General features: G+C 39.5%; 1 protein-coding gene across 1 annotated transcript in view; it reads right to left on the bottom strand.

The window, feature by feature from the left end:
- LOC140191299 (cAMP-dependent protein kinase catalytic subunit alpha-like) overlaps window positions 1-13,942 on the bottom strand; it is a 221,446-nt gene that overhangs the window by 199,549 nt on the left and 7,955 nt on the right. The gene's annotated exons all lie outside the window — the stretch shown is intronic.

Below are 13,942 nucleotides of genomic sequence, written 5' to 3'. Positions count from 1 at the left end.
AAGACTACAAGCTGATTAAACAATTTTGAGAGGACAGCTTTCCAGTGGAGCCCTAAGAACACCAGCAAGCAAATATTTTGTTCTATTAATGATTGTGTTGACCCATTTGTACCAATTATGCTGAGTGAAATTACTTAACTGACTCTATACTACACAATACCCTGCCCTTTTACCCTTCCTTATCGAAATCAATTACATGCAAATGACTTAGTTTAGTTGTTATTTCAAAGCACAGATGTGTAAATGGTTGCATCATGTGCTGCCTAAGTACAAAGTCCTGTTCTTGTGAGATGTTAATCAATTGATTTAGTTACTACAACACAAAAATTTGGTATATCGGGTAATGCTTGTACCTCATGGCACTAGCAACCCAAGTTCAATCATGACTTTCAGTGCTCAAAGTTGCAAATTCTCCTGTGACCATGTGTTTTCTAGATCACAAAGATTTGCTGGCTGGTGGATTAGCTAGTTTTTGAAAATTATGTTTAGTGTGGGTTGGTGGCAAGAGAATCGGGGTGATGATCATGTGAGACACCAGATTACAGGGTAAAAGAGGGGGAATAGATCGACATTGCAACACTGCCTACTGAGTCAGAGTAATAGAGCACAGAAACAGGCCACTCAGCCCAATTTATCCATGCCAATCAAGCCCACCTAAACTAGTCCTACTTGCTCATGTTTGGTCCTCCTCTCTCCAAACCTTTCCTATCCATTTGATTGCTAAAAGAGATTAAGGAGAGAAGCCAGGTGAATAGGATTGAAAACAAAAAGAAAACTCAGCTATGAATCAAAATCAGGTTTAATACTATGGACACATGAAATTTGTTTGACGGCAGTAATACATTGCAATACAGCGTATATACATTGGCATATATATACAATGGTATGCAAAAGTTTGGGCACCCCTGGTTAAAATTTCTGTTACTGAGAATAGCTAAGCGAGTAAAAGATGACCTGATTTTTCAAAAGGCATAAAGTTAAGGACACATTTCTTTATTATTTTAAGCAAGATTACTTTTTTATTTCCATCTTTTATAGTTTCAAAACAACAAAAAAGGAAAAGGGTTCAAAGCAAAAGTTTGGGTACCTTGCATGGCCAGTGCTTAGTAACACCCCCTTTGGCAAGTATCACAGCTTGTAAACGCTTTCTGTAGCCAGTTAAGTCTTTCAATTCTTGTTTGGGGGACTTTTGCCCATTCTTCCTTGCAAAAGGCTTTTAGTTCTGTGAGATTCTTGGGCTGTCTTGCATGCACTGCTCTTTTGAGGTCTATCCACAGATTTTCGATGATGTTTAGGTCGGGGGACTGTGAGGGCCATGGCAAAACCTTCAGCTTGCGCCTCGAGGTAATCCATTGTGGATTTTGAGGTGTGTTTAGGATCATTATCCTGTTGTAGAAGCCATCATCTTTTCATCTTCAGCATTTTTTTTTAAATAGATGGTGTGATGTTTGCTTCCAGAATTTGCTGGTATTTAATTGAATTCATTCTTCCCTCTACCAGTGAAATGTTCCCTATGCCACTGGCTGCAACACAACCCAAAGCATGATCAACCCACCCCCATGCTAAACAGTTGGAGAGGTGTTCTTTCCATCAAATTCTGCACCCTGTTTTCTCCAAACATACCTTTGCTCACTGCAGCCAAAAAGTTCTATTTTAACTTCATTAGTCCACAGGAGTTGTTTAGATGTTCCTTTGCAAACCTCTGACGCTGAATTTTGTGGTGAGGATGCAGGAAAGGTTTTCTTCTGATGACTCTTCCACGAAGGTCATATTTGTGCAGGCGTCACTGCATAGTAGAACAGTGCACCACCACTCCAGAGTCTGCTAAATCTTCCTAAAGGTCTTTTACAGTCAAACGGAGGTTTTAATTTGCCTTTCTAGCAATCCTACGAGTTCTCTCAGAAATTTTTCTTGGTCTTCCAGACCCTAACTTGACCTCAACCATTCCTGTTAATTGCCATTTCTTAATTACGTTACGAACTGAGGAAACAGCTACCTGAAAACACTTTGCTATCTTCTTATAGCCTTCTCCTGCTTCATGGGCTTCATTTATTTTAATTTTCAGAGTGCTAGGCAGCTGCTTAGAGGAGCCCATGGCTGCTGATTATTGGGACAAGGTTTGAGGAGTCAGGGTATTTATAAAGCTTTGAAATTTGCATCACCTGGCCTTTCCAAACGATGACTGTGAACAAGCCATAGCCATAACAAGCTAATTAAGGTCTGAGACCTTGGTAAAAGTTATGAGAGCTCAAATCTCTTGAGGTGCCCAAACTTTTGCATGGTGCTCCTTTCCTTTTTTTCCCCCAACTCTAAAATTGTACAAAACAAAAATAATACACTAATGTTGCTTAAAATGTTGAAAATAATCTTTTATCTTTAACTTTATGACTTTTGGAGATCAGTTCATCTTCTACTCACTTAATTATTCACAGTAACAGAAATTTTGACAGGGGTGCCCAAACTTTTGCATGCCACTGTACAAAAAATTAAATTAGTAGTGCAAAAAGAGAGGAATACTGAGCAAGTATTCATGGATACATGCCTATTAGAAATCTGATGGTGGGAAAGAAACTGTTCCTGAAACATTAAGTGTGTCTTCAGGCTCCTGCACCTCCTTGATAGTAGCAATGAGAAGAGAAAATGTCCTGGGTGATGGGAGTTCTTGATGATGAATGCTGCCTTTTTTCAGGTATTGCCTTTTGAAGGTGTCCTAGATACTGGAGAGGTTAGTGCCTATGGTTCAGTTTACAACTTACTGCAGCTTTTTCAGATCCTGTGCAGTGGCCCCTCCATACCAGACAGTGAAAGGCAGATCAGATTTGATGGGGTGAATGGTCTAGTTCTGGTCCTATATCTTATGATCCATATTTTAATCACCTATTTCTCATAAACTGTGATGCTACTGTTGAAAGAGGAAGACACAGATCCTAGCTAGGACAATTGAAGATATTACAAAATGTGATCAGGTTCATGCTGCCGGTGGCAGCCTGTTATTACTGGGATGCCTTTGTGAACAAATGATTTAATGCTGACAGTAATAGTGAACTCATACAGATGACTCAAAGGCTTATAATGGTACCTTCGAAATGTGACATCATGGAAACATGCTCTGGATGTCAGTATGCTGAGATACCTTCGGAATTGTGCAGTTATCTCAAAGTTGAAAACGTTAAATTGTACAAGGGCAATCTGTGCTTCATAAAGTCAATAGCTGCACAAGTCCACAGAAAATTCGTGGGAAGCATAGGACTCAAAAGTAGCTTGGATGGGCATCGTGAGTGGCATGGATGAGTTGGGTTGAAGAGCCTGTTTCCACACTGTATTACTCTGACTTAATAGGCAGTGGTGCAGTGCCGCAGCTGCAGCAACCCAGGTTTGATCTTGAGCTCTGGTGCTGTCTATGTTGTGCTTATAGGTAAGCTAGGAAGGTAAATTGCTTACTATAGATGAGCCCTATGACATTAGATCTAGAATTGTAAGTTACTATGCCAAATACATTGTGTTAAAAACTGGCTGTACGAGTATCATTCACTTGATCATGATATATAGTTTGCAGCTGCTGTCCAGGTATTCCATTATAATCAAGCGGTCAATACAAGCTCACTTATTGATAGCCTGTTACCTTCCAATGCTCTGATCCTAAACATTCATCGGTGTATTTGACTAAAAGAACTAATAATGGGACATTTGATGAGCACCTACAAGTTTGCAAATGGGAAGAGCTGCTTATCATGAAGACATTTGGCCTCCACAGTGAATTTAAGATTGAAATGGGAGTTAGATTTGAAAAGTGAAGACAGTAGGATTGAAATAAAGCACAGCATTCATATTTTCCCCAAGGACTCATAACAATGATAATTGAATTTCCTCAATTGTTTCTGAATAAGCTCTTGTGGAACATCACACCAAAACTAAGAACTGAACTGGGAGGTTCAGCCTATTTACAAGAGTCATAGCCTCACCCATCTTAAACTAACTTTGTGAAAATTATTACTAGGTGTGGTATGGCTGCAATGCATTATACTATTTCCATTGAAGTAATACAGGTGTGACCTGCAAATAGCTTGAGAAGCTATGTATGGGAAGAAGTAAATGTGATACAATTAATGATTATTCTTTTGCAAGTAAAATGCCTCCTCACAGAACATACAGAAATTTGCTGTCTTCAGAGAAATCTGTCATGGGCTTTCTGTTGAACATATAGACCAAGTTGCTCCTCCACATTGGAACATGGTCTCTTGCCATTAACTAATATTAGTGTTGATAATGGGTGGTATAATGGCCACAGAGTGGTAGGGTGGAGATATGTCTCTACCAAAGCTCCTTCCCTCCAGTAGCCTGCAGATGACCCTTGGGCAAGGTGTGGAGCTGCTTAGCCCACCCCTCCACCCCATGAGGGTCATGTGAAGCCATGGGAGCAGGTGGTGGTTGGTGGTATAAACAGCTGGTGCACTGCACAAGTCCTGGTTATGCAACCACTGACACCAGGCAGATAATCTCTGAAAGGTATTGATAAGAGCTTGGGGGGGGGGGGGGGGTCACCCATTCTGTAACTGCCCAGAAGGCAATGGCAAACTACTTCTAAAAATTTGCCAAGAACAATCATGGTCATGAGATCAGGATCACCTACATCATATGACACTGCACATAACGATAATAATGGCCAACTCTGCCTGCAGTATAAGGAGCGTATGATAACCATTTCTGGTTTCACTGCTTCTGGAAACATAATGAAATCTGGTCTTGGAGCAGAAAGCAACAATGACTTCCATAATAAAGTAGTGAGTAGCAAATGGTGATGTACAGGACACACCAGTAGCTGCTCGCTGGAATGAACCAAGCCCAAAGCTGAGAATGAGAGTGACCTTGACAGTGAGAATAGTGCAGGCGTATACTTGATGTTTTAGTACGTCAGGTATAAAATGAAAGGCTAGCTAGTGGAAGAACAGCCTGTGTTGAGATTAAGCTTTTACATCCTGAGAAACTTGGGTGGACAGGGTATTGGTTCATGAACTTCTGTACACCTCTGTGGCATTTTTCATCATCCTAAAAGAGATTCAGTCAATGTGAGTAAAAAATATACATGAGTAGTGCTAGCAGCTGGTGTTAAGACAGTAAGAACTGTGTAAAATTATTTCATTCCATTTAATTGCAATGCCTGTCCAAAGGCACCTTGAAGCATAATGAGACACAGCTGCTCCCATGTTCTTGTCAAGAATACCCTCGTTAATAGATGCAAAATTGTTTTTACTTCCAAACTAAATAACACAGACGAAGTTCTACTGTGCAGCCTTTTAGGCCTAAGGGCAACTTGCTGCCAGTCGTTCTGTTGAGTACTGAAGTGACAGATAGGGCAGGTGGTAGGTGATGCATTGTAGGGTGACAGTAGTTGTTACATCTACAACTTGTACTTGGCCTGTGTATCCCCCACCCACAGAGACAGCAAGTACACAATTGCCTTCTGCTGCTTCTTAATTTTGAAGATTCATAGACAAGGGACTCCCAGAAGTCATCGTACATTTTCTCTCCCCCGCCCCCCAAGGAATAGAACTGTAAGAATACCCTTGAAACATTTCCGGTCTCACTGCAAGTCTTACTATGACAACGTTCAGTGTTGCTTCAGATGTCAAGTATTAGATATGCATATATAGTGTGGACAAAATGATCAGCCAATCAAACCTGGTTGGTCTAACAGCCTGGGAGCAGAAACCTATACTTTTGATGCATTTGGATCCAGTAGCATTGGTTATATTTGAAGAATTGGAGAAGGTGCTCAATGTAGACCATCCACATCTCCACAGTAAGGTCAGAAATTACAATGGTCATGGTGCTAGTTTGAAATAAATTTTTGTTAGGCTACATTCTAAGTTGGAATCAAGTCTATCGTGGACCCAGTGGCTAGTTTCAGCTTGCATACATCACGCTACATTAAGACAGGACAGTCAAATATGGATATAACTGAGAATTTTCCCATTTGATAACAGAACTGAAAGCTTCTTTATGATCAAAGGACATGCACAGTGTTGCTTTCAATATGTTTCTTCAATTTTTGCTCAGTGAAGCTTGAGCAATTTTCTTTATTGAACTGAACAAAATACAGTATACATTATAATTCTGGGCAGATTTCCTTAACCCCTGAGAGAAGGCAGTTGCAGTGACTTTCCCAGGTGGTAGACAGCAGAGGCACCACTCTAATTACTACAATCAGTCACAACTTCAATGTCTGCGATTCCCCAGTATGTCTTTTTCCATGTGTAAAGAGATGATGGATTTGTTCCAGAATACTTTCCCATCACATTTTAGTATTTTCAGGAAGGGTTTCATCTGCTCCAGAGGTAGTTTTTCACCTGATTTAATGGCCTTCTCAACCTCTTGTACCACTTAGTTTGTACTAATTTAGCCATGGGATGCTCATACAACAGTTAGAGTTGAGATCATCTTCAAATTATTTTTTCCAGTTTTAACATTTGATACGCTACTCTCCATAAAGACTATTACATGAATGTTGCCCTTTTTTAAAGAACTCGTATAAAAAAAAAAACACAAAAGGTTAGCAATTGAGATCACTATATAGTTGGGAGACCACATGATCCTCAACCTCTAATGTAATGGTATCAACTGCTCCTGCCTCAAAATCATAATGTCCAGACACTTAATTTGTTTTTTTAAAAACTATATATAGTTACTCCTTTAGACCTTGTAAAAAGTGGTTATTTTTCATATACATCTATTATTGTCAGAAATAAAACAAGTGGCATTAAAAACTACATCACATGCTTCATAAAACTCATACAGCTATGTGTTTTAGTTTTCAATGTCAGCCAGAGAATACACAATGGCTTTAGGCTTTCAGTATCAGTCCATTAAAAGCAGACCCGCATGAGAATAATCAGAAAGACATTAAAGTCATTCAACAAGCTCTCAGTTCCACCCCACAATCATTGGCACATCTTAAGTTCTAAACCTAGACATTACATAAAACACGATTATCAACTCCACTGGAATAATGGTGACATCCACCAGACAGCAGGAGTCCTGCTCCTTTCAGGCTTGGAGCAAGAAACCTCAGCAATCCCATGCAATGAGAGCACCATCCTTAGGCTCTCAGCAGAATTTGTTAAGAGTGCGAGGGCTCCTGCTCCACTCTAATGGCACTCACCAGACAAGGGGAACTTTTTCCCTCTATTGGACAATGAGAGCACTCTGCCCAGGCACCATTTGGAGAACTGAAGTAGTCTGCTATTGAGAGATTATTTCCCTTAGATCCTGATTAAAATATTAGAATATTAATCTTTCAGCAAGTGTGGTACTGATTTTTAAACCTAGCAATTTACAAGTCAGTGTGAGCAATATTCCCAACAGATACTTATCACTGGACTGAGGTTATGTATACTCCAAGGCAGATATGAAGCATAATTATGTTATATTTCAGTTAGAAAAAAACATTAAACAAATATTTATCGTGGGTTGAGGACTCATTTGGCATATATTGCAGGCTACAATAATACATTTTATCAGCACTCATTTTGGTGTTATACTGACAAGTTCAAATGTCAAATGAGAATTTAATAAATATGAAATATATTAAAAATCTGCAACATTTTCATAAACAATTGCAATGGAAGTCAAATTTCAAACTAACAAACTATTCCAGATTTTAAAAAAAATTACTGATAAATTATAGCAACACAATCAGAAATACTTCTCAAACTACTTTATTTCAAAATTCCTATAAGGGTTCATCAGACATTTATTATGCCAGACTCCAGACTTGGACTTTAAGGAAGGCAGAGACTTTTGGGGAAAGTAAGCATCAGCTCCATTATGAGCAGCTTTGCCCTAACAGGTCTCCTCCTCTGCCTGACTTAACGCACATCTGTTTACAAATTCAATTACAGCAAATCTGACAGTACCCCACTATAAATAACATGCCAAAGCAAAATGCCACCAATACTTTTGGCTCTGGAAGCAAATATATGGAAAACTTTAAAACCATTTTTCACTTTTGGTAAAGTAAACAGAGGAAAATACTAACACATATGAACACTGTTTTAATGCAACTCTGCATTGTTTATCCAAACATGATTATCGCCTCTTTAGACAGTGTGTGCACACAAAGAGGCGGAGAGAAATTGAAACTTCAGGACACCGATGTGATATCAGATCTCCCACTAAGACAAACTACGTACATGTTAATTTGAAGCAGGGAGGGTAAGGACAATATTCTGTTGTAGAGTGAAGGCAAGGATGTCCCAGCAATGTAATTACTTTCAATGTAATTACTTTCAACTCTGGCAGATAACAGAGAAAACAAACAAAATAACAGGATGGTAGGAAATAAAACTTTACCCAATTGATCAGGACGTACCTGTGGAAAGATAAATACTTGAGTCATGTTAAAGGTAGACGACCGTGCATCAGAATTGGCCAGTACTGGCTTTTCCTATTTGTGCAATTTACTTGAAATACTGTACAGAGTACTACCTAGACATAAGGTGTAGAACTATGTGGATGCCAGATTTGCTTGCCTCCTGGACAGCAATTGCTATGCCAGTTTTGACTCTTCCCCATTCCCACTGTGAAATCAAAGGTTTAATCCCTTTCCCCAATGTGCTTCTTACTTGATGTTTAGCATCATCCTACCCTTGAAATATTTTACAACTTCAGCTGTTCAACTGATGCATCACTCCCAAAATATTTCTGGCATTTGAAATTTACAGACACTGTAAACAAATGTGCTTTGAACAAAAGAAAGGCAATTATTAAAGAGAACATTTGATTCATAACATGGAAAATTTCATTTCATTTTGTCAGGCCATTTTACTTCTTCCATGCAAAATATTTCTGAAATTGTGCAATGCTTCCTTCTCTGCTAAATATGTCTATTATTCTATTTATGTTTCTATGTACAAGATCGACATACAACCAAACATATACTAGTTTTCTCCAGATCAAAGCACCAGGTGGGAAGAGTGCTATAAATGCACACATACAGGACGTTGCTTCAGTATCAGGCACCCACAGTGATGTGACTTTAAATTGTTCAAATATGGCATTGTAGCCAAATCGAGTCCAGCACCCCTAAGCAATCACATTCAGATTACAAGAAAAATCACCAAAAAGAGAAAAAGAGTTCCTCACAGCAATCTACTTTCATCCCAATGCCCTTGGAAGGTAGAGGCAAACAATGGCAAACCTTCAAGGCAATATGCCATTTTCTTAATAAAAATACCTAATCACTTGATGGGAAATTCTTTATTTTTATATAACAAAGCCAGGATTCAGAGACCAGAGTAACTCATATGCTGAAAGAAGTCTCACCATGCTCACTAATCCACTGGGTTCAGAAACACTCAGTGATTTGTGGTTTATTGCTTGGCTCAGTGAAGGTGCTAACGCAGATAAGTATAAAACCTTCTTTACATATCCTGTCCTGCTTTGCTGCACCAATGCAGTGCAAATAGGATTATAGATACATTTTTGCATCGCCTTCCTTTTTTTCTTCATTAGCTCAAAGTCCAAAGTAAGTTTATTGTCAAATACATATACGTCAGCACATACAACCCTGAGATTCGTTTTCTTGTGGATATACTCAACAAATCCAATATGTGCCCAATGAAGGGGTGGGCTTTACCGCAATGGGCATATCCACTACTTTTTGGAGGATTTTCCATTCAAGGGCATTGGCATTTCCATACCAGCCAGTCAATAAACTCTCCACTACAAATCTACAGAAATTTATCAAAGTTTTAGATTTAATGCTGAATCTTCACAAACTCTAAAGGAGAGGCCCTGCTATGCTTTCTTCATAATCGTACTTGTGTGCTGGGCCCAGGACAGATCCTCTGAAATGATAACACAGAGGAATTTAAAGTTGTTGACCCTCTCCACCTCTGAAACATGCATGGTTCAGACCCATATTTTTACAGTAGAAACTTTCTGATCTATATAAAAACAAATTGTTTTTCCCACCACAGGTGCTGACCAACGTGTGTATTCCCAGTAGTTTGTTTTGTTTCAAAGTATTTTAGCTTACAGATCAAGGATTTTTGTAGAAGGACAGAAGACTTTGCTGTTATACAAATTAATTTGACAGCCTATTCGTTCCAGGAAGGTGTTACTTAGTTTCTCATTGAATACGAATTTACACATCTGCCCAACTACATATCTATAAACCTCAGTACCTATTTGGTACAAATTCTAACTGTCACTTCGCAGTACTGCTCATGTATCTGAAACATCCCAGCTATGAAAAAGTGGATTGCCCTTTTCTCTATTTTACTCCCCCACTGTCAACAATCATATACCCAAATAAGTGAGACTGCACTTTCCTACTAACATAATTTTTGTTTGTCAAATTGTGATAAATGTGGGCAGGGAATGTTATATTCAAAATATCAAGAGTATATTCAAAAAGCTGGGGTAGAGCCAAGGTTAAGATTTCAAATTGGGGAAGACGTTACTTGGGAGTAAATGTTTTGACAGATCCCAGTTGACAAGAATATTATTGAGGCTACTTGGACGTGGATGATGCTCAGAAATTGAATTCCATTTTTCTTCATGCTAAAATGTTGTGCAGCACTAGAACCAAGTAGAATCTATGGCAAACTTACAATTAAAGGTAAAAATAAGTGCTGGGGTAACTTCCATTCCAAAGGATGTTAGAAACATGATTTTCCATGGGAGAAGTTCCAATACACTTCATTTTGCTTAGCAGCACTCAAAACATAGCAAACCTTGAAAGGCATAATCATCGTGACAGCCAAAGTGTCAGCACACATTGACTGCCACAGGCAAGAGGATGACTAGAGGGAAGATAATTTCAAAAGTTTTGAGAAAACTGGGATTTACCTTCACACCAGTATTAGATTTGCTGTCACAAGGTATTCATGAATCCAAGTACTTAAGTACAGGAGTTGGACTGTTATGTTGAAGTTGTATAAGGTGTTGGGAGTATTGTCTGCAGTTCCGGTCACCTACCTACAAGAAAAATATCATTATGATTGGACGAGAACAGAGGAAATTTACAAGGTACTTGAGGACCTGAGCTACAGGGAAAGGTAGAACAGGTTAGGACTTTATTCCCTGGAGCACAGGAGAATGACAGATTTGATAAAGATATACAAAATTATCAGGGGCAGAGGGTTAATGCGAACTGGCTTTTTTCATTGAGGTTGGGTGAGACTACAGCTAGAGATTGGGTAAGACTAGAGGTATAGGTTACAGGTTAAAGGTAAAATATTTACGAACTTGAGGAGGTACGTTGTCACTCAGCGGGTGGAGCCGAGAGTGGAAAAGGCTGCCATTGCAAGAGGTGGACATGGTTTGATCGCAATATTTAAGAGAAGTTTGGATAAGTATATGGATGGGAGGGGTATGGAGGGCTATGGTCCAGGTGTGGGTAAATGGGACTAGACTGAAAACACGGCTTAATACGCTGAAGGGCCTGTCTATGCTGTAGTGCTCTGTAACACTATGATGTAAACCAAAAGATACTTTGCTCAGCCCAGCAAGGTGAAATATTTTCCAACCACATTAGTTGAGAAATTGCATGAGTTGCAAAATCACCAATAAAGTTTGAGTATCCATTTAACAAGCAATTACTGAAAAGGAATTAATCAGCATGATAAACAAGTATCACAACAGGATTTCAATGTTACTGCTTCAAACCCATTTGCTTCTTCCATAGGAAACAGTTGACCTATAGCTAGTTCAGGACATCTATTTGCATTTCTGAACACTGCAATAATTACAAGCCGTACTTCTCAACCCAGCAGCAAAGGGCAATGACATCACACACACCCAAGCGTACTTCATAAGCTTGCTTATTATCACATTTGCTCTATTTTGTTCAGCCTGCATTCCAAAGTCCCATGGAGCAGTTTTCCTAGATCTCCACTTAAAAGGTTGGGTACCTGGTCGAGTACCAAAGACCTGTGGTGATCAACTGGCTGGAGTGTTTACTAATATCTTTAACCTCTTGCTTCAGCAGCCCCAGGTACTCCGCTGCTTCAAGCAAGTGCCAAAGAAATATGTGGTAACTTGGGAGGGAGGTTGGTAATGAAATACATCAACTCCTGCTTCAGAAGTGACTTGGATCTGCTCCTATTTGCTTAGGATCACAACAGATGCCACTTTATTGGTTCTTCACTCAATCTTGGACCATCTGGATAGCAAATGTGCATATACCAGAATTCTCTTCATTCACTGCAGCTCAGCATTCAATACTACCATCTCCTCAAGATTAATCAATGAACTTCAAGACTTTTTCTTGATACCTCCTTGCACAACTGGATCAATTTCCTCACTTGCAGACCTCAGTCAGTTCGATTTGGCAACATCACTATCACCACAGGTGCACCACAAGGCTGTGTGCTCAGCCCCCTACTCTACTCGCTTTGTACGGCTTTGAGGCCACATTTAAGTTTGCTGATGACACCACTGTTGCTGGCTGAATCAGCATATAGGAGGAAGACTGAAAATCTGCCTGAGTGTGCCACCCCACACTCAATGTCAGCAAGGAGCTGATTACTGACTTTAGAAGGAGGAAACTGGAAGTCCATAAACTATTTCTCTGGGTGAGCAGAGGTGGAAAGGGTTAGCAACTTTAAATTCTTCGGTGTTATCTTTTCAGAGGATCTGTCCTGGGCCCAGCACATGAACGCCATTACAAAGTAAGCATGACAGCACCTCAACTTTCTTAGATATTTGAGAAGAATCTGCATATCACCTAATAATTTGACAAACCTACAGATGTGTGGTGGAGAGTATACTGACTAGCTGTATCACGAACTGGTATAGAAACACCACTGTCGATTAACAGAAAAGCCCACAAAAAGTAGTGAGCTTTTGAGATCTGCTCAATCACCATTGAGCAGATCTACAAGGAGCACTATTGCAGGAAAGCAGCATTCATCATCAAGGACCCTAACTATCCAGGCTATGCTCTCTTCTTGCTGCTACCATGATGGTACAGGAGCCTTAGGACCCACACAAGCAAGTTCAGTCACAGTTATTACCCCTCAACTATCAGGGTCTTGAACCAGCGGAATTGACTTCACTCACCCCATCACTGAATGGCTCCCACAAACTATGGACTCACTTTTCATCTCATGTTCTCGATATTTATTGACTTACTTAAGATTTTTTCTTTCTTCTTGTACTTGCACAGTTTGTTGTCTTTTGCACACTGGTGGTTTATCTTGTTGGATGCAGCCTTTCATTGATTCTATGAATGCTTGCAAGAAAATAAATCTTAGGGTTGTATGTGGTGTCATGTGTGTACTTTGATAATAAATTTACATTGAACTTTAAACTAAATTTGACTTTGATATGCTCCAGTTCCTCATTCACTATTCCCCAGTTTTCTTAAACACTGAGGAATTAGACTACTGTTCCCAACCTGATATCCAGATGTCCCATTGCCCTTGCCAAATTGTTAGCAGCTCACTTCTAGAAACTTGGAGAAAATAGAAATGAGGAAGAAAATTTTAAGTAGCAATGCACTCTGGCCAAGTTAAGAGAAGGAATAGGGCAAGCAAGCAACAAACAAACAAGCAGCAGGAAGCATTTGGAAGCCATACAAAATACAATCCCCTGACTTCAGTTGCAGACAGACAGCAGTGTCAAGTTTCAAATGAGAGAGAATGCATTGCTTCTCCATTCTAATATCATAGGCCAAGGTACTACACATTTTCTCATGAGACCATTATTACTATACAACATTTGTTCAATTCAGTACACACAAATGCTGAAGTAAACTGGTAGATTTCATCATGGCTCAAACCGACATCATTCACCTTCCCATTTTGCAGATAATTATTAACTCTCCAGCAACAAACAACGCTTGAGGTGGTAACACAAATGCAATCAGGGTATCCTGGACGCATGAACTATAATAAATGGGTGTTGTGGTGCAGTACCAAGTGATCTGGAAGAGTTT

Source organism: Mobula birostris, chromosome 32 (genome assembly GCF_030028105.1).
Source record: "Mobula birostris isolate sMobBir1 chromosome 32, sMobBir1.hap1, whole genome shotgun sequence".
NCBI classification, from domain to species: Eukaryota; Metazoa; Chordata; class Chondrichthyes; order Myliobatiformes; family Myliobatidae; genus Mobula; species Mobula birostris.
Note: the sequence above shows the minus strand (reverse complement) of the source record. Positions and strands in the feature narration are given on the sequence as shown.